This window comes from Symsagittifera roscoffensis, chromosome 5 (assembly GCF_963678635.1).
Source record: "Symsagittifera roscoffensis chromosome 5, txSymRosc1.1, whole genome shotgun sequence".
Taxonomy (NCBI): domain Eukaryota; kingdom Metazoa; phylum Xenacoelomorpha; order Acoela; family Convolutidae; genus Symsagittifera; species Symsagittifera roscoffensis.
Genome location: NC_087066.1, coordinates 14,514,171 through 14,532,489, shown reverse-complemented (window position 1 = coordinate 14,532,489; position 18,319 = coordinate 14,514,171). Strand labels below are relative to the sequence as shown.

Sequence of the window (18,319 nt, the reverse complement as noted above, 5' to 3'; positions counted from 1 at the left end):
ATTTCCTCTTACGCGTTAATTGCGCGAAATGTATTGCGCGTTAATTGTACCAAATTAACTGACCAAAATGGTAATCTTTAAACCCCTTAAACCCATAACTTTACAAAAAACGATTACAGGTGGAATATCTTTTCAAATTTAAGCTCAGGACAACAATACATTTTGAATGCTAAAAAAAATTCCGCCAAAAATGGCTAGTTAAAAAGTCGAAATTTGTCGGAAGAAAAAACCCACCACGAGCACAAATATTCCGTTACTTTCGTTACGAAAGTCGGAACAATAACTAGCTTTTAAATATTGGAGCATTCCTTATACTTTAGCTCAACCTGAGTCGTAACGCCAATTGTTTGAACGGGCTGACTTCCATTGACCAAATATACAACCATAATTTCATGCACAAAATCTATCGAAAAAAAGCTCCGACTTGAAGAATTTAGAAAACCTGTCAAATCATTTTTTAATATTTTGAAATATTGACTATATAAAACTCATTAGTTAGATCTATAACACTTTAGAGAACTTGCAAGAAGTAATTTTGAAAACTACCTTTGCGAGTAAAAGTTTAAAAATTGACTTGTAAAAAATTTTTTCATTGCACTAACAACCCTCTGCTGATAGAAACATTTTACTAGAACAGAAACAATTTGCATACAAATGCTTATCAGTAACTTACTCCAACAGAAGAAAGTTTGTACAAAATTTATCAAAAATAATTTGGATTTTTTCATTCAAATCAAAAATTGAGTTAAGTCTGATGTTTTTATATCGTCGAAAAGCAAGTGTGATTTTTAAGCAGAAAAAAACACAAAGTAAAGGGTAGCAAACCTCACACTTTTTTGAAATTTTGAATTAGTAGAAAACCCGCTCATGTAAAACCGGTCGCCTACTGCTCTGAAAAATTTTCCTGCGCTTTTTAAAACTGATTTTGTTGCTAAATGAAGCTAGAATCAACTGTCAGAGAGAACTTTTGCTAACAAGAAAATATTTTGCGAAACACAATTTTGTAAAGAAGAAAATCGGTTTTTGAACTAACTTTGTTGCAAACTAGAGCATCTCAGTATCTCGTTTGCAGGAAGCTTCAATTAGACAAAAAGCTAGTCACCGTATATGAATCCCATTTGATTTTTTCAAAATACCAATTTCCCAAAAATATATTAGTGCTAGGGTCTTTTTAAGGCTTTAGGAGTGTTCAAAAAATTATTTTGTTCGATCTAAGGCAAAAAATGCCCACAAAACTTTTGAATTCTATTTTCAAAGCCGCCCCTCTTCGAAAAAATCCTGTATCCGCCCCTTTATATATATATATATATATATATATATATATATATATATATATATATATATATATATATACAGGGTCGAGTCTAGGATTTTATCTAGGGAGGTGGATTTTTATTTAAAAAATTTCAAAAACATTGACATAGGTCATGTTCGAGAAATTTTTTTTTGCAAAATTTGAGTTTAAGTTTTTGTTATATTTGGTATTTTTTGACAGTTGTTGAATTTTTGACGTTATGTTTTCCAAAAAGCGAAAAAATATTCAAAAACAATTTAAATCAATTAAACTAAGTTTTTATCGCTTAAGTTGAGCAATTGCAAGATTCTAAGCTATTAAAATAAATTATTGAAAGCCTGCTTGCTCACTCCGAATTAGAAAAAAAATCAAAATTTCAAGCCGGTTTTTCTCAACAATGGGAAAGTTCAAATTGTTTAACGTCTTCCAATCACGACTGAAAGGGCTTCAAAATGATATTTCACTCAACACTCTCCGATGATTTTTTTTGTGGTAGCTGATTTTGCGTGGAAAACAATAAAAAAGAAAACAAACTAAAACACACACGACTACAAAGTTTTTCCCATTTTCGGAAACAAAAAGGTTCGGATCTGCAAGAGTCAGTTTAACTGATGCGCAATTCGTGATTGTCCCTCCCGCTGTCATTTTGGCAAACATTGAAATACTGATGGAATTTGGATACGGCACCCAGATGATTAGTTATTTTTGTCGATGATCTTCTGCTTACTTGTTTCAGTTTTGGTTAAACTTATCTGAATGTGTTGATTAAATTTTTTCTGCATGGCAGTTGAACTGTTTTTTTTTTACTGAATTTGATGCTTTGAAAATTTTGCGGAGTTAACTTGCATCTTTTATACAATCGAACTTCAGTTTTGCCCTCCGATATTTCCTGGTAATGGTTGTCTCTCTCCCCTACGCAAAGTTCCATGTTGTAAGGTTTTTAGTGCAAGTTTTTTTTGCAAAAATATCACTTAAAAAGATAGTTAAAATAGTTTTGTTGTTGCTAGAAACGTTGAAATGGAAAACGCGAAGTGTCAGTTAGTTTCCAAACAATAAAATCTCACAGATAAAATTAGTCAGGATTCGTTTTTTTTTCTCCAAGTTTCGAGGAAAAAGGAAAAACTTTGCTCCGTGTTTTTTGGGGTGTTTCTCTGTGATATGCGTTGCGATATCAGTTGAAAACAAGTTGTAATTCAATACTTTATTTTTACTATTGAATTTAGGTTTTCTTATTCTTTTGTTTTGTTGTTGTACTGAGAGTTAGAGCAATGTTACGAACTCTGATCTCTCGCTTAATCTCAGTGTCATCACTCACGTATGACCTTGAGCATACCATACAGTAATGATTAAGCACCAAAGGTTAGCTGTACATACGTATATAAATACTGCTACTGCAGTAGCGGTATGACATTCTCATACTATCTCTCAGCAACAAATTGCCCATTCAGAACAGTAAAGGTCGCTAGTTAACAAATCCAAAAAAAATTCACTTATAGCCCCCAATGGGCGAGGAAGCTAGAACCCCACACGGTAATTTCACTCTTATGAATGGACTATTTTTTAGCTGGGAGCCATTATGAGATATACCCAGCAATACACACCGAGCAAAATTGTTTCTTTTTTTCTCGAAAATCGGAAGAAAAAGGATTGAGGGTTCATTTTATTCCTGAGATGCTTACAGTTTATTGGAGTGGGAAATGTTCAATTCTTCGCCTCACTGTCCGATACTAGCCCTAGTTTTTTTTTTTAATTTTCTAGCTTTTGCACAAATGCAGTTTTGTTCCGTTACCCGGGTTGATGTCGCACGGATAGTCATCCCTGAATCAGAACTATATCATGAACCAGTGCTGCTGATCAGGGCCTGAAACAGAATTGTTTTTTTTCTAATGTGAATTGAAGCACTGAGTTATTGATAGATTATGGACTTTTCAGTTTTCTTCCAGCTCTATTTCCCAACTCGGGTTCCAATCGACTCCCTCGTCTAGTGTAGCGTATCCGAATTTTCGCATGAACAGATGTCTTTCGAGTCGTCGCACTTTTGATTCCATTGGTTTGTCGTTACGATCTTTGAAATCTCTCAGTTGATTTCTGTATTCTTTAAGTGCCTCCTTTAAAGACCTCTCCCTAAGAGATTTTCTGATATTTCTTTAATTGAGTGCTTTATCGGATCTCCGAATCGTTTAGGTTCTTTGTTTTTCGTTTGTCTGGAGTTTCGTCTAATACCTGACTCTTCCGTACTTGATTCGTCCGAAAATCCTTGTGGTGGTTCGAAATTTGTGTCCATTTCCGAACTTTGTTGTGGATTTTCTCGAATTTCGTCTGCAACTTGCTGTACTCCTCTTTTTAACAATTGGTCCGCGTACTTCTCCCATTCGGACGGTGCTAAATTGCGATTGTGAAATGTGTCGACTATGTCTTCTAAAGGAGTGTGAGAGTCAATGCATTTCAATTTCGGCCGCTGTTTAGCCTTTGGCGTAGAACTGGACTGAGTTTTGGTGTCTACTCTTTCCGGCTTAGATGTCGATTGCTCCTGTTCCAGGTTGGCTGCAGTCGCAGTTTGGCTTGTCCCCTGTTGCTGCTTGTTTCGGCCTTTCTTTTCCTTTCCGCTCTACTCCGGCTTGTTTGTGTTATTTTCCTCTATAGTTGATTTTGGGCCCGCCAAGTTGGGTTTTGCTCTTTTGACAGCCAGATTCAGACCTCCCCCGGCTTCTGTGTCCTTAGAAGTAACTATTGTTTGGCTTTTCAGAAAACGCTCTGTGGGATTCATTGCATCTGCGATTTCCATTTCTCCTTGAAGTTCGTCTTCTGATCCCAGCTCCTCGAGTAATTCTGGAGAACTGATTCTCTTAAACTTTTTTGTAGGTTCCAACGATGGACTTTTACTCGTGCTCTGATTTTCTTGTGTCAGTACCGTTTTCGATTGTGCTATATCCGATTTCCTATAAATCGAACCGGCCGATGTCTTAATTGTTGAGTCCGTTTCTGAAGCGATTTTCCCTTTTAGTGGTCTGGTTAAGGCTTGTCCGCTTTTCCTTAGTGGGTCCTTTCGGAGTATTGTCTTGGGTGGTGATTTACATTGATTTTCTACTTTGTCCTCCACAAATCCTTTCTCCCAAGAGTAGATCATTTCCTTTCGAAGGTCGGGATTGAGTAGCCCTGTCTCGTCCACTAATTTCCTGATATCGTTTTTAGCCGCGTCCCTTCTTTCGTTGTTCCAACGGGCGTTCGCCTCCAACAATTCCTTTAGAGCTTTGGCCCTTTCTTTGTCTCTGTCCGATGTTAACTGCTGCTTAGGCAGTGGGCTTGTATCCCTGCTAAGTTGTCCCTTGCGCACTATTTTGAGATTCTCTCTCGACTGGTCAATTCTCCGTTTCAGTTGGGAGGCCGTCAGTGCTGAGCGTTCCAAGTGTTGTTTGTCTAAATAATCAGAATTATTTAAAAACCTATCCCTCACAATTTTAAATTCTGTTTTTGGTAGTCTGCCGAAATGTGCTTGAAACGGGGATACTTGAATTGTTTTCTGCTTGTTCCACCGTAAATCTCTCATTATAGTGCTAAGACATAATTTGATTGATTGATTTTTTTCTTCAAGCATCATCACTCCCAGTCTTCTTTTTATAGTTTGGATTGTACGTTCGACCAAACCACAACCTCTGTGGTCCCCCACCGGGCAAAATTTTTGCTCGATATTGAGTTCCGAACAGATTTTTTTTAGCGTTTTCCCCTTAAAGCGTGAAAATTGGTCCGAACGAATTGATTCAGGGACTCCATGTGTGTCGATATATGATCTCAAGAATTTTACTGTGCACTTTCCACTTGTGGATTTCGTAACCTTCACTGATGGGAATTTTGGGAATCGATCTATAACTACTAAAAGGTAGATTTTTTTCCTTTTTGATTTTCTATAGGCCCCGCGCAGTCTAATTGTACCTCCTGTCTCTGAGAGATGATGACCCAACCAATTCACTTCTTGTTTGAAAAGTTCGCATTTTGATAGTTTCAACGCCAAATTTTCCGCATCCAATTTTTTTAATACTGCTTCTACCAAATTTGCATGTTCAATTTCACTTCCCTTTGACACAATAAGTATGTCATCCAGAAAACAGAACGTGTTTTTAGCCTGGTTGATGGTTCTGTCCGTAGCCTTTTGAAATTCAGCTGGCATATCTGCTAAACCATAGAGCCCTGTCAAGAATCTGTAGGTTCCAGTTGCTTTTCCACCAACAATGTTGAAGTTGCATTGTCTAGCTGTATCTGCAGCCAATTTTAATTGACTGTACGCATATTTCAAATCTAACACCGAAAAATATAGCGTACCCCTTTTGTTTTCAGTTACAATCTGGCTTACCCCATCAATGAGTTCATCTACATTTGGCATTTGGTATTTGTTTTTGAACAATTGTCTATTGATTGGTTTTGCATCCATTGCCAATTTTATTGAGTCGTCCTTCTTTACTGTTATCACAATCGGAGCGATAAAGCAATCACTTGTACCTTTATCAAGTTTTGATATATGACCTTCTGTCAACAACTTCTCGATTTCTTTTTCGACTTTATCTTGTATGTGAACTGGGATTCTTCTCCCCTTTTCTTGGATCGGACATAATGGATATTTAAATTTTGAACTGACAATGTGATTTTTCGAAATGCCTTGTCTTTCAAATAGGTTTTTAAATTGAGTGAAAAATTTTTCTTTCCAACCTTCTGACTGCTCGCACATGAGCACGTCAAACCTGGTGAGTTCCTTGGGCGCTGGTTTTTGTGTAGTCACTATTCCCACTTGTCCTTGCAGATCTAGTCCCAAGATACATCTAGTTTTTCGTTCTGATACCAGAAAGGTGACGCCCTTTACTTCCCAGCCCGTTGACCTCAGATTGGTTTTTAGGGCTCCCAGTATACTGATCGGTTGTTTGTTGTAGTCCACGAATTTGGTTTGTAAATTCAGTTTATCGGACGGTATGAATCTTACTTTGTTTGATTTATCCATAATTTCCTTTGTTGTCGCCCAGTTGAGAAATGAAACTGGACTTCCAGTGTCCACTGTTAATTGAATTATCTGGTTATCTATTCGTACCATGGCCTTTAGTGATTTTACACGATTCAATGTTGGATCGCGGATCAAATCTATTTTCTGAACTCGCAACATTTTTCCGTTTGGTTTGTCCCTCGTTTCGTTGATTCGGTCTTTCACATATTTTGAAACTCTCTCGTTTTCCGGTTGATAGGTTTGTATCGACATAACTTCAAATTCGCTACATGACCCGACACCTTCACTTATCTGATCGCATTCCTCTACCGATCCTTCCGAGTCTTCTGCAACTTCACTTACTTGTTGGGATCTGCACATTTTAGCGAAATGATTGGGTTTGCCACAGTGTTTACAGGTTTTCCCCATCGCTGGACAATTTTTCAGGTGTCCCTGTTCAAACGTCCTTCCACATCTATTACATGGTTTTGTTTTCGTGTTTTGATTCTTGTTATTGTTTTGTCTTTTATTCGATTCCCTTCTATTTGGAGTTTTGTTTGTCCCCGCCAAATTTCTAACTGCCATTACAGGTTCTTGTTTTATTCTCACACCCGAGATGTAATTGTTACTTGATCCCCCTGTAGCCGCAGCATTAGTCTTTTGAAACGCCATTGTGGTTAACTTGCTATGTTCGAATTTTATAGCCCTTTTCAGAACCTCCTCCGGATCTAGAGTCTCGAATGTCAACGTGTCCTGCAAGGTCATGTTTTTCATTTTTGAAATGAACAGGTCTCGGACTATTTCATTTTCCAATGCTCCCAGTTCTGATCGGGCTGCTTGTGCAGTTAGCGCTGCGTGAAATGATTCCAGAGATTCTCCCGATTCTTGCATTCTCGTAAATAACTTGTATCTTTCGTATGTTACACATTTTACATTTTGAAACGAGACTTCTGCCAAATCTGTTATTTCCTTGAACGTCATTTTCGATATTTCAGCATGCGGGTTCTTTTGCAGGAATCTTTTCTTTCCCTCTGTACCCAAAGACAAATATAATCTGGACACCAATTTCTTTTGTACTTCGTTGTAGAATACATTGTGTCCGACTCGTGGTCCTCTTGTCCTTCTCTCTTCGTTCTCCAATACTACTCTATCCATTGCTAGCTTATCTCTAAGAATCCTAGCGTTCCTCACAACTTCATTCTCCCCGTCTCTGGGTGTTTCAGGGCGTGGTGGTGGTTCCTCTAATATGTCTTTTGGTTCTTCCAAAATAATCTCTGGGTTCACATTTTCTTTAACCGTAACCGCCATGAGAAATTGTTCGAACCAGATTTTGAATTGCCACGGAGGGTCTAGATTCGCTGACGCCCAAAATACCGGAATTCCCATGTCCGTTCTGTTGTCTTGAGCTGCGGATCCTGCTGGCTGCGCCATGTGATTTGCGTTGCGATATCAGTTGAAAACAAGTTGTAATTCAATACTTTATTTTTACTATTGAATTTAGGTTTTCTTATTCTTTTGTTTTGTTGTTGTACTGAGAGTTAGAGCAATGTTACGAACTCTGATCTCTCGCTTAATCTCAGTGTCATCACTCACGTATGACCTTGAGCATACCATACAGTAATGATTAAGCACCAAAGGTTAGCTGTACATACGTATATAAATACTGCTACTGCAGTAGCGGTATGACATTCTCATACTATCTCTCAGCAACAAATTGCCCATTCAGAACAGTAAAGGTCGCTAGTTAACAAATCCAAAAAAAATTCACTTATAGCCCCCAATGGGCGAGGAAGCTAGAACCCCACACGGTAATTTCACTCTTATGAATGGACTATTTTTTAGCTGGGAGCCATTATGAGATATACCCAGCAATACACACCGAGCAAAATTGTTTCTTTTTTTCTCGAAAATCGGAAGAAAAAGGATTGAGGGTTCATTTTATTCCTGAGATGCTTACAGTTTATTGGAGTGGGAAATGTTCAATTCTTCGCCTCACTGTCCGATACTAGCCCTAGTTTTTTTTTTAATTTTCTAGCTTTTGCACAAATGCAGTTTTGTTCCGTTACCCGGGTTGATGTCGCACGGATAGTCATCCCTGAATCAGAACTATATCATGAACCAGTGCTGCTGATCAGGGCCTGAAACAGAATTGTTTTTTTTTCTAATGTGAATTGAAGCACTGAGTTATTGATAAATCATGGTGACAATGGCTATTCCGTAAGCCAGCTGTGATTCAGAGATAAATCAGCGCTGAACTGAAAATCATTGCAGTTTTAGAGATGATTCAGCGGTAATTCAGAGCTGGGGTTTAGCTCTGAAAGTTTATATCTATTTCAGTCTTGATCATGGATAAGAGGCCTCTGATCGGGAACTGAAACAGGGATGGTTGTCTCTGCGACGCCAACCCGGGTAGCCACTTTACTCTTGCACACTGATGGCGCTCATTTCAGTGAAAAGTGTGCGAATAAATGTGAGTAGAGTTTGCGCTTTTATACGCTACGCTCGAAAACACGACTGAACTGAGCAGAATGTAAAACTATGCCGGGATCAAAATGAACCAGTCCAGGATAAATCCGAAGAAAAACTTTTTCCACTTTTTGTTCCGGGTTTATTTTATTCTGCTCAATTTGATGCTGTCATAAGCTGATGATGCCAAGCGAATTTTTGTTTTATCTTTATGTATTTTTGGAGAAAAGGCATAAAAATGACGTCATATTTTGTGTTATGAGTATGGTTCAACATAATTGACATCATTGATGTTTTCCAAACGCGTCCATACCAGTTTTATATGACTAAAATTGGTTATATTTCATCTTTTGAGATGTTTTGATCTCAAGATTGATTCATTTGTTGAAGATAAATATTTAACGGAAGTGTTTATTTACTGTCGATTATTATTTGACACTGTCAAATTCTGAAAACGTATCATTATCAGTGCCTTTGAAAACGGATGATCGAACAAATTTGAAAAGAGAACACGATGAGCCAGGTAACTTTGCACACATTTTTGTAAGTATTAAAATTTCGGACCAAATTGGCCGGCAAAATTTTATGAAAATTGGTTGTCAACACTAGTTGCCAAAATTTCAAAAATCCTCATGAGCGAAGTGGTGTAAAGGCAATTGCGAAAACCATCAAAAAATAGTTGCGTGATTTTTAAATTGAATTTGAATTTGAATTTAGAGACAGTATAAAGATCACATATGTGTACTTAAATACTGCATCAAGGTTACTGTACGGGCTGTACAGTCCAGCTAGCAGTAACCTAAGGGAAACCTAGATAAATGAGTGAAAGCAAAACCGCGTTAAATTATGAGGGTACACGAAATTTACCCTATAAACATGTCAAAAAGTAATCGATTGTCATTTAAGTACACTTTAATATCACATAAGTACACTTTAATATTTCTTCTGTTTATCAGTAAACTCGTTAAGGTTAAGAGGCAATAGGTTATTTGACATTAGGAAATTATAGCATTTCACAATTTTGTACGAAACCGAATTTTGTACTAACTTTGATTTTCTCAAAGGTAAAGGTATACAACCTAAACTATTCGACCGGGTGCTACGACTCGTTTTTACATAATCAAGATTCAAAAATTTTAAAGGCAATTTTCCAAGGAACTGAAAATTTGTCTGGGAAAACAATTGGCTGATAAAAATTTCATGTACACTCTGAAGTTGGAATTTTGAAAAATACTCCGACACATGATCATACTTTCGAAGTAAGAAAATGATTCTTTTGATTTTTTTCTGTGCCAAGAAAATTTTATCAAGGTTTGATTTCGATGTACATCCATAAGGTAATAAGCCCTAAGAAATTAGTGGAATCACGTATGCTATGTAAAACTTAATTAATGCCTGTTTAGAGAAACAAGATCTTCCTCGATATAAAACACCATCAAATTTGGAAATTTTCGTGCAGACTTTACAGTCTGCATATTAAAATTCATTTTTTTGTCAATTTCAATACCCAAATATTTGAAACTGTCTTTATTTTCCATGTTTTTACCAGTACTGGAAATTGAGGCAACAGGCATAGCTTTACCAAAACCCATGAGTTTACTCTTGTCTGTATTAATCGATAACTTGTTGGCATTACACCAGTCATTTAGGCGCTGAGTATCTGTTCTGAATTCTTTCAAAAACGCTCTCGTTTTACCAGAACCAACAATAGCAGTGTCATCGGCAAAAAGGCTCATCTCGAATGTCTTTGTTACATTTGAAATATCATTGATCTAAACCAAGAACAATAAAGGACCTAAAAACGAACCCTGGGGAACTCCACAAGGAATTTTTTCAAATGAAGAATTGATGATACAATCACTTACAAATTGTACTCTGTTAATTAAATAATTTTCATCAAATTTAAAACTTCACCACGGAGCCCATATTTTTCTAATTCAATGATTAAGATTGCGTGATCAACAGTGTCGAATGCTTTCTTAAAATCTAAAAAATATGCCATTCCACTATCTCTTTGTTCCAAAACTGAGCGCATATATTCGACTATACGTGAGATTGCCTGTACACATGAATGTTTTTGTCTGAAGCCAAACTGTTCAGGGCAAAGACCTTTATACTTCTGTAAAAAATTGACCATTCTTCTATAAAATTAGTTTTTCAAAAATTTTGCTTATAGTTGATAGAAGGCTGATGGGTCGGTAATTACCAAAATCAATTTCACCTCCACTTTTGAACAGGACAATCACTTTCGCTATTTTACAATCGTCAGGAAAAGACTCCGAGTCGAACATTTCATTAAAACAAACAACTAAGAGCGTCATAATGACTGGTGCACAAAGTTTAATCATTACACTACTCAAACCATCATGACCAGTCGAGTTTTTGTTCATCAGGTTCTTAATAACCTTCGCCATTTCATCAACATCAGTGGGAAAGAAAACAAAAGTATCAGAGTTTCGTGAAATTTTATTGTTGTATTTAAACTCCACGAAGTTTTTTGAAAGTGTGGGTCCAATGGTAGCAAAAAATTTATTCATGTCATTCACCTCTAATTTGCACGAATTGGATTTCTTTTTCCCAAAAAATTTATTAAAAACTTGAAACATTTTTTTGGAATCAGTACAACTTCCAAGTTGATTGTCATAAAATTTTCTTTTCTCCGTCATTATCAGCTTTTTCGCCTCATTCCTCAATTTTTTGAATTTCGCTTTTGTTTCATCGTTCGGAAGTGTTACCATTTGTTTGTGAGCAGCGTCCCGTTTTTTGTATATTTGTTTCACATTGTTGGAAATCCAAGATTTTTTCAATTGTTTTGTAAAATCAATTGGTTTCAAAGGACCAAATTTATCAAAAACATTAATCATTGAATACGTTAAACCGTGGATTTTTACTGATTCCTTATCACTCGACTTTTCCAATTCGACAATTAGAAGAAATAATAACTTAAGTAGGTTGTCATCAGGCTTCAATTTTTTTAAAATTTCAGGTATAAATAACAGTTTTGCCAAGCATTTCAACCGAAAGCGGCAATTCACCCAACAATGCATAGTGATCACTAATTGTGGTTTTGATAACTGTCACCGGATAAAAATCTTCTGTTATGAAGTGGTCAATGCATGTTGCACTATTTTCAGTAACTCTGGTTGGTTCTCTCTTTTAAAAATCCAAATCAAAAGACTTTAAAAGCGTTTTATAACTTAACACTCCTGGTTTTTCAACCTTGGCAAGAATATCAAATTAAAATCCCCCACAATAACTGGATTTCCTTTTAATTGTCGAAGTTCATTTAATAGATAATCCAGATTTTCTAGAAATGTTGAATATGTTTGATTAGGTGATCTATAGACCGTGCATATGTTAAAATAAGTTAGTTTGTTCCAAATAGTTATGGTAAGATCCTCCATATCAGAATTTAAATCCTGAAGAATAAATTCAGCTCCCGTTTTGACGAAAAAAGCTACACCGCCACCCCTTTTTTTCCCTATTTTTAAAAACCCCTTTTTGATACCCATCCAACTGAAAAAAATCCAAAAAAATCATTTTCAGTTAGCCATGTCTCGCATTAGGCTATAACTAATGGTTTTTCTTTGAGTGAATCAACCAAAACACATAGCTGGTCATGATGTAATCTGAGTGATCTTATATTAGGAAAAAGCACGCCCTCTTTTCCCCCAATATTTGCTTCCATTAGGTTTCCCAAAAAAGAACAGAAAATTTAAAGCAAGAAGCTAAGTATATAGTATTTAAGATCCCGCGTTACTTTCCTCATCATTTGTAATACACTGCGGTCCACGTAGACCTATGATTTTTTTTAGCAGGAGGAGACAAAATTGATTAATTATTTTTAGAACGGGAAAAGTTATTTTTCTATACAAAAGCAACAAGAAGACCCGTTCTCAATCGGAGACATGATCAAGTTCAACCAAGGCATCAAATCACTCACTTCGCCTGTTGTAATCTACAATCACTATGGCATCTACATTGGCGATGGTCAAGTGGTATATTTCGATGTCACCTCTGATTATTCTAGCTACAAGTATGGTAGTTGGGTTCATATAATCTTTTTTTAAAACTTTTATGAATTTATGATGATGAGAGATTACGATTTTATTTTTGAAAAAAGGTAATTGTTGCTATTTGTTCCCGTTGATTCGACCCACAATGATTTTTGAATCAGGTCAAGGAAAACCAAGAGCAGCAAATCATTGTTATATGAATTCCTAATCGCCTTCATTGCTGAACGCAGACTTAATTTGTCGAAGGACGATCCCACAAACTGGGTTCTTTTAAGATAACTTTCTATAAAATTTAATAGATGAGCGTGGATTTATCTCGGAAACTTTATAATTATGATTATTTTAAGTAGAGTTGTCTTTCTATAGCTGATTTTCAAAGTGCCCAACTATCATAGCTGGCCAGAACCAAGATTTATTCTGAAGATGGAAAAAATCATGCTAGGTCCCCCGAGACTTCTGCAGTTTAGGTACACAGTCGACAACTACCTCGATTACAAACACTCAGTATGTATGTTTGAAATAAATATTATCCGCAAGCGGAAAATATTACATGTTGATGTTGAGAAGGATTTAGTGCTACCTGTTTTGCGCAATAAATTTAAATACAAAAAAAGTGTGATGCATGAAGTCGAGTTGAAAAATTATTTGCTAACTTCCCAGTTTTTGGCAAAACTCTTTTCAATTAACGAATTTTAAAAAAATAGTTTATCTAAAACTGCCCAATTGAAATCAACAAGAGAATGCATGGCAGGCTGGTTGGATCTCAAAAATTTGGGCAATAATTTTTCCCTAAAACTGTCCATTGATTTTGCCAAAAATTACTGCGCCGCAGCCGAATTTTTGAAAAAATAGGGCAGAAAAAATTTTGGCGTCCGCAATAGCCAAAGTCTAAAGTCCCCACCAACCCCCTCCCTCCAATCGGTCTTAGTGACAAGAACTTTTCGCTTTGGCAACTTTGTTCGAAAAGTAGTGGTACTTATATTTTTAAATAAATGCACCACTTTTAGCGCGGTTAATGGTCTAAGTTTATTTTTAAATTGAAAGCTTTTTTGACAATAAAGAAAGGTTCAAGAATTTGTTAACAGGAATGACGAATTTTCCTCGAAGGAAGACTTAAATCTGGTCTGTTCATTTTTTGTATGTATAAATGAAACCAGTTTTTTTTAGCCGAAACGAGACATCAAAAAGTTCACCTTGGATAATTTGAGCGGCAAAAGGGTTTGGAATTACAGTTTAACTGCGAAAAACAGCGCAAGTTGGGCTGCTTGGTGCCGATACAGAGTTGATACAATCAAAGAACCAACGAAAAAAGTCAAAGCAGGAATCGGAGAAAAAGAAAGTATAAAGAAAGCAGCTTTTGGCCTAGCCTATGGACTTGCGGGAGTTAAAATCGGTGCAGAAAAATATATGAAACTAGAAAATTCAGAAAAAACAGACGAGATAGATGACGAAAAACTGAGCCTGATAAAAAAACCGAGTTTCCGAAAATTCGAAGAAAAAAGATGTTGTTACCCTATTCGTCGATCTTTGATTGACAGATCCTTTGAACTTTGATTACTGCGTAATCATAAGTAATTGCCTGCTTTACATGGCGTACAATCAATTCATTTCTCGAGCAAATTTTAAAAAATTCAATCGACCGAACCGAAGTTTTTGAAAGGTAGCATATAGTTTTTGATTTGATTTTTATTTTAAATTGGAATCCATTCAGAGAAATGCTGAATTTATTTTAAAAGGGAAAAATATTATCTACAAAAGCCATGTCTCGAAAAAAGAAATCCCTTATTGAGGTTGTCCAAATATGCGTCGCATAAAGGGTTTAAGGGTCGCACGGCACAAAACAATATACATACACCGAGCAAAAAGTTCGGTCGACCATTGTTGATTCATAAGTCGAACAGGCAGGGTCGCTACATGATTCAATCAGGACCAATCAAGGTTGTTAGGGTCGATACAAAAGTCGTTAAACTTGAAAATTGTGACTTCTAGCCAGTAGGCCGGTAGAAGCTGGGGGGGTGGGGGGGTGTTGGACGCTTTTTCCTTCCTCTTGGTGTTATAATAAGACATCTGCTTTTAGCTGACCGTCCAATGAAAATTTTCTAAAGGCGCCTTTGGCACCAATATATACCAGTTTCGAAAAGGGAGCGCGCGCCAAAAACACAAATTTTTGGCTAAAACCTTTCAAAAAATGTATAAAAACGTCGTTTTTGGCATGTTTTTTCAAAATCTTGCCGGTCGCGCAGGAGACTTGTCAAATTAAGGACCTTTTAGTAATTTTTGAGAGCTCCGACAATCAATTTGGTTGACCTAAAAAAAATTGATAAAATTTTCGATAATTCTTTAATAGTTCAACCCCCCCCCCCCCCCCCCCCCCGATCCCTGGAGAAAATCCTAGATCCGTCATTGTTTCTACCAAAAGAAAACCTTAAAATTTAACCTAATTGATTAGTTTCTGGCTTAACTGAAATTGAAGTTTTACCACGAAATAAATGTTTCTTACAAATCTTTTCGAATGAAACGAAAGGTTCGCCCGGTAAGTAAAAAAAAATAATTTTATTCAGTCCTCATTCTAGAACAATTTGTTTGTTGATTCAAAAAATTATTTCACCAGAAAATCATAAGCCAATGTACAGAAGAAAATTTATATAAATCTAAATTGATTGCAACACTAGAAATTTATTTTGAATCAATTCGGAAATTCTTTACGAATAAGATGACTTTTTTTTAGGTCGAACTAATTAATTTTTCCAAAAAGCGGCCATTGAGTTGAGAAAATTTTCTGCGTTGGGGTGGATATTTAAAAAAAACCAGGATAACTTTTAAATTTCTGAAAAAAAAACAGGATAAGCAAACACTCCCCATACAGCGTTTTTCACTCCCCATACAGCCTTAAATCCACACTGGTGATTGGAATTTTTTGCTTTGTCGAGTAATTTCGAAAATTAGTCAGAACTAAACTTTCAAATGGAAGCCTTATCTTTACTTATTTTGGATGACTTGTGAAAATCTAACTTTTAAAGTTTTTTTTATCACATCTGTGAGCGCATAAAACCAAATAGTTCCGAAAAATTATTGTTCCTGAAAAAAGTATCATGGGCCGTCAAAGTGCAGATCAAACCTTCTTGCACGAGCTGTAAAAGTGTTTGTTAATTATAAAAACAATTACAAAATCTTGCTCTTGTAATTAACTTTACCAATCACTGTAAAATTACAAAATAACATGACAGAATTTCAAATTAGGGTTATACGTGAAGTTTCGTAAAATTAACAAAAAGTTAGAAAACAAAACAAAATGGATATAAAGGATGAGCAAACCTCAAAATCATCATTTTACAATCTTTTCATTAAGTTCAGTCTTCAGATGCGAGAAAAAAAAACAATTGTAATATTTTTTTAACCCAGGGGTTTTCATAACAAGTTAGCGTCTCGGTTCTTACAAATTCGCTACATGTTTATTACTAATTGCTTTATCTGCCAATTTGTATTCGGTCATTTTTATATATTGAACAAGACTGCTCGTATCAGGGCGAAGCCCTGAATGTTCCGACTGCCTTTTAAGGTTTATGAAGCAGTAATAACATAAAAAAATTCAATGAAATCAAAAAAAATGAAAAAATTTTTTTCTAAAGTTTGAATTTTTTTTTTATAAAATCATCCCCCCACACGCCATATAAAGTACAAAACGATAGATTTTGCTCCTTGTAACAAACCAATTATGGCAAATAGGCTTCTTTTAACCAATTTCGAACGATTTCTAAGATGGATTAACTCTCCGCTTACGCGTTAATAACGCGAAATATATCGCGCGTTAGTTTCCCAAATTGGCCAAAATGGCAATCTTTAAATCCCCGTAACTTTACGAAAAATGATCACAGGTGAAATATGTTTTCAAATTTGAGCTCAAGAAAACAATACCTTTCGAATGATATTAAAAAAATCCGTCAAAAATGGCTAGTTAAAAAGTCGAAATTTGTCTGAAGAAAAAAAAACCCACCCCGAGCACAAATATTCCGTTACTTTCGTATCGAAAGTCGGAACAATAAATAATGTACAAGAACGCATTCAAATTCATCTCGTTCGATTCATTATTGATCAAATTCAAAGTAACCGTTGTTTATACGTGTTGTGACTTTGCAAAAACGGAGCCACCAGCAGTTTATGAAGTTGCTTCGCGTTTAGGCTCTTTTTCCTTCCCCCCACCTGCAAAATTTTACATGTAAATTTGTTGACCACATTGTCCAATTTTATGAAAATTTACACATTGACTAATAAGGCCACGACAAACATATTTGGTCTTCATACTCAACCTCGTAAAACCACTCGTAATATATTGAAGCTCGTGTGAGGTGGGGGGGGGGAAGGAAAAAGAGCCCGCGTTTATCTTTAAGAACCGCTGATAAACGCGTAGGAGCCTAACCGCAGGTCGCCGGGATACAGTTTTTTGGACTTGTCCTTTTGCTTTTGTTTTGTGAATAAAAGTTTCAGCGAATAATTATTGTGAAAATTAAGTTTTCAATCATCAAAAGTTTTCCATCACCCAAACGATGATTATACAGTTAAAAAATTTCAATCACCCGAAAGTTTTTCATCACGCAAACGATGATTGTACAGATATTTATATCAGCTTTAGAAGACGTTAAATTTACTCTTTTTTTGTAATTCAAACTTTAGATTTTGGATTGAAAGAGTAAATTATTTTGTCTGCCTCAAAAAATGTTTATTATATAAACTTAAAAAACAAAAATTACCTGATAAGCAATTTTTTTATAGAGAAAAAGCAAGTTTTAAAAATCCTTCTTTGAAATTGTTTCAGTTTGATTCAATTTAGCTCAAAACTGTTTGGTGCCTTATTTTTGACGTAAATTATTTCAATGAGAAAAAAATCAATTAGGCCAAAATCAGTTTTGTTGCGGAACCCCTAACTGTGCTATTTTCTTTGATCTTCGTTGCTGTTTTGGATTCCACAAATAATTAGCTAAAACAATGTATTACTCCAAATTGCTTCAAAATCCGAAACAGTTTGTGGAATCCACAAACAAATAAAAGAATATGTGTATAGTAAACCTGCGCTGAGGCAGAATCCTCAGCCTTAAGCGGAGTCCACCTACAACGACGGAATCCATTTACAATTTGCGGAATCTGCTCATATTTGCGTACAGGGATTCGACTTACATTCGTGAATTCACTCACATTTTGAGGAATCCCCATACAGTTGCGGAATCCAGAACTACTGGCTGTATTCCCTTGTCGCAAAATCTGTGAAGAAAACAATTGTGCCGACAAAGCTTACGTTACAGGTATTTGTACGCAGAACACACGGAAATTTTGTAAGTTGAATAAATAAACGTACATTTTGGAACATGTTTATAGACTTGCCTCTGCATTCCAGAGACCTGGAGACACCAAAATCTGCGCGTATCTAGTTCACACTTTGGGTCTCGTAATGGCGACTCATCTTTCAAACCCTTTTCCCTTTTTTTAATCTATAAAATTTTTGGTTATAGAGTTATCAAGGCAAAAGAAGGTTTTTAATAAATCTACTTTGTATATTTAGTAGATAAAACTGTAAAAATTGAC

The 18,319-nt window shown here is 35.9% G+C and overlaps 1 long non-coding RNA gene across 1 annotated transcript; it reads left to right on the top strand.

The window, feature by feature from the left end:
* Positions 1–9,128: 9,128 nt before the first annotated feature.
* LOC134846411 (uncharacterized) lies at positions 9,129–14,401 on the top strand. Its single transcript, XR_010162800.1, has 4 exons — positions 9,129–9,249; positions 12,575–12,762; positions 13,138–13,246; positions 13,910–14,401. It is a non-coding gene; the product is annotated as an uncharacterized LOC134846411 (long non-coding RNA).
* Positions 14,402–18,319: the final 3,918 nt, after the last annotated feature.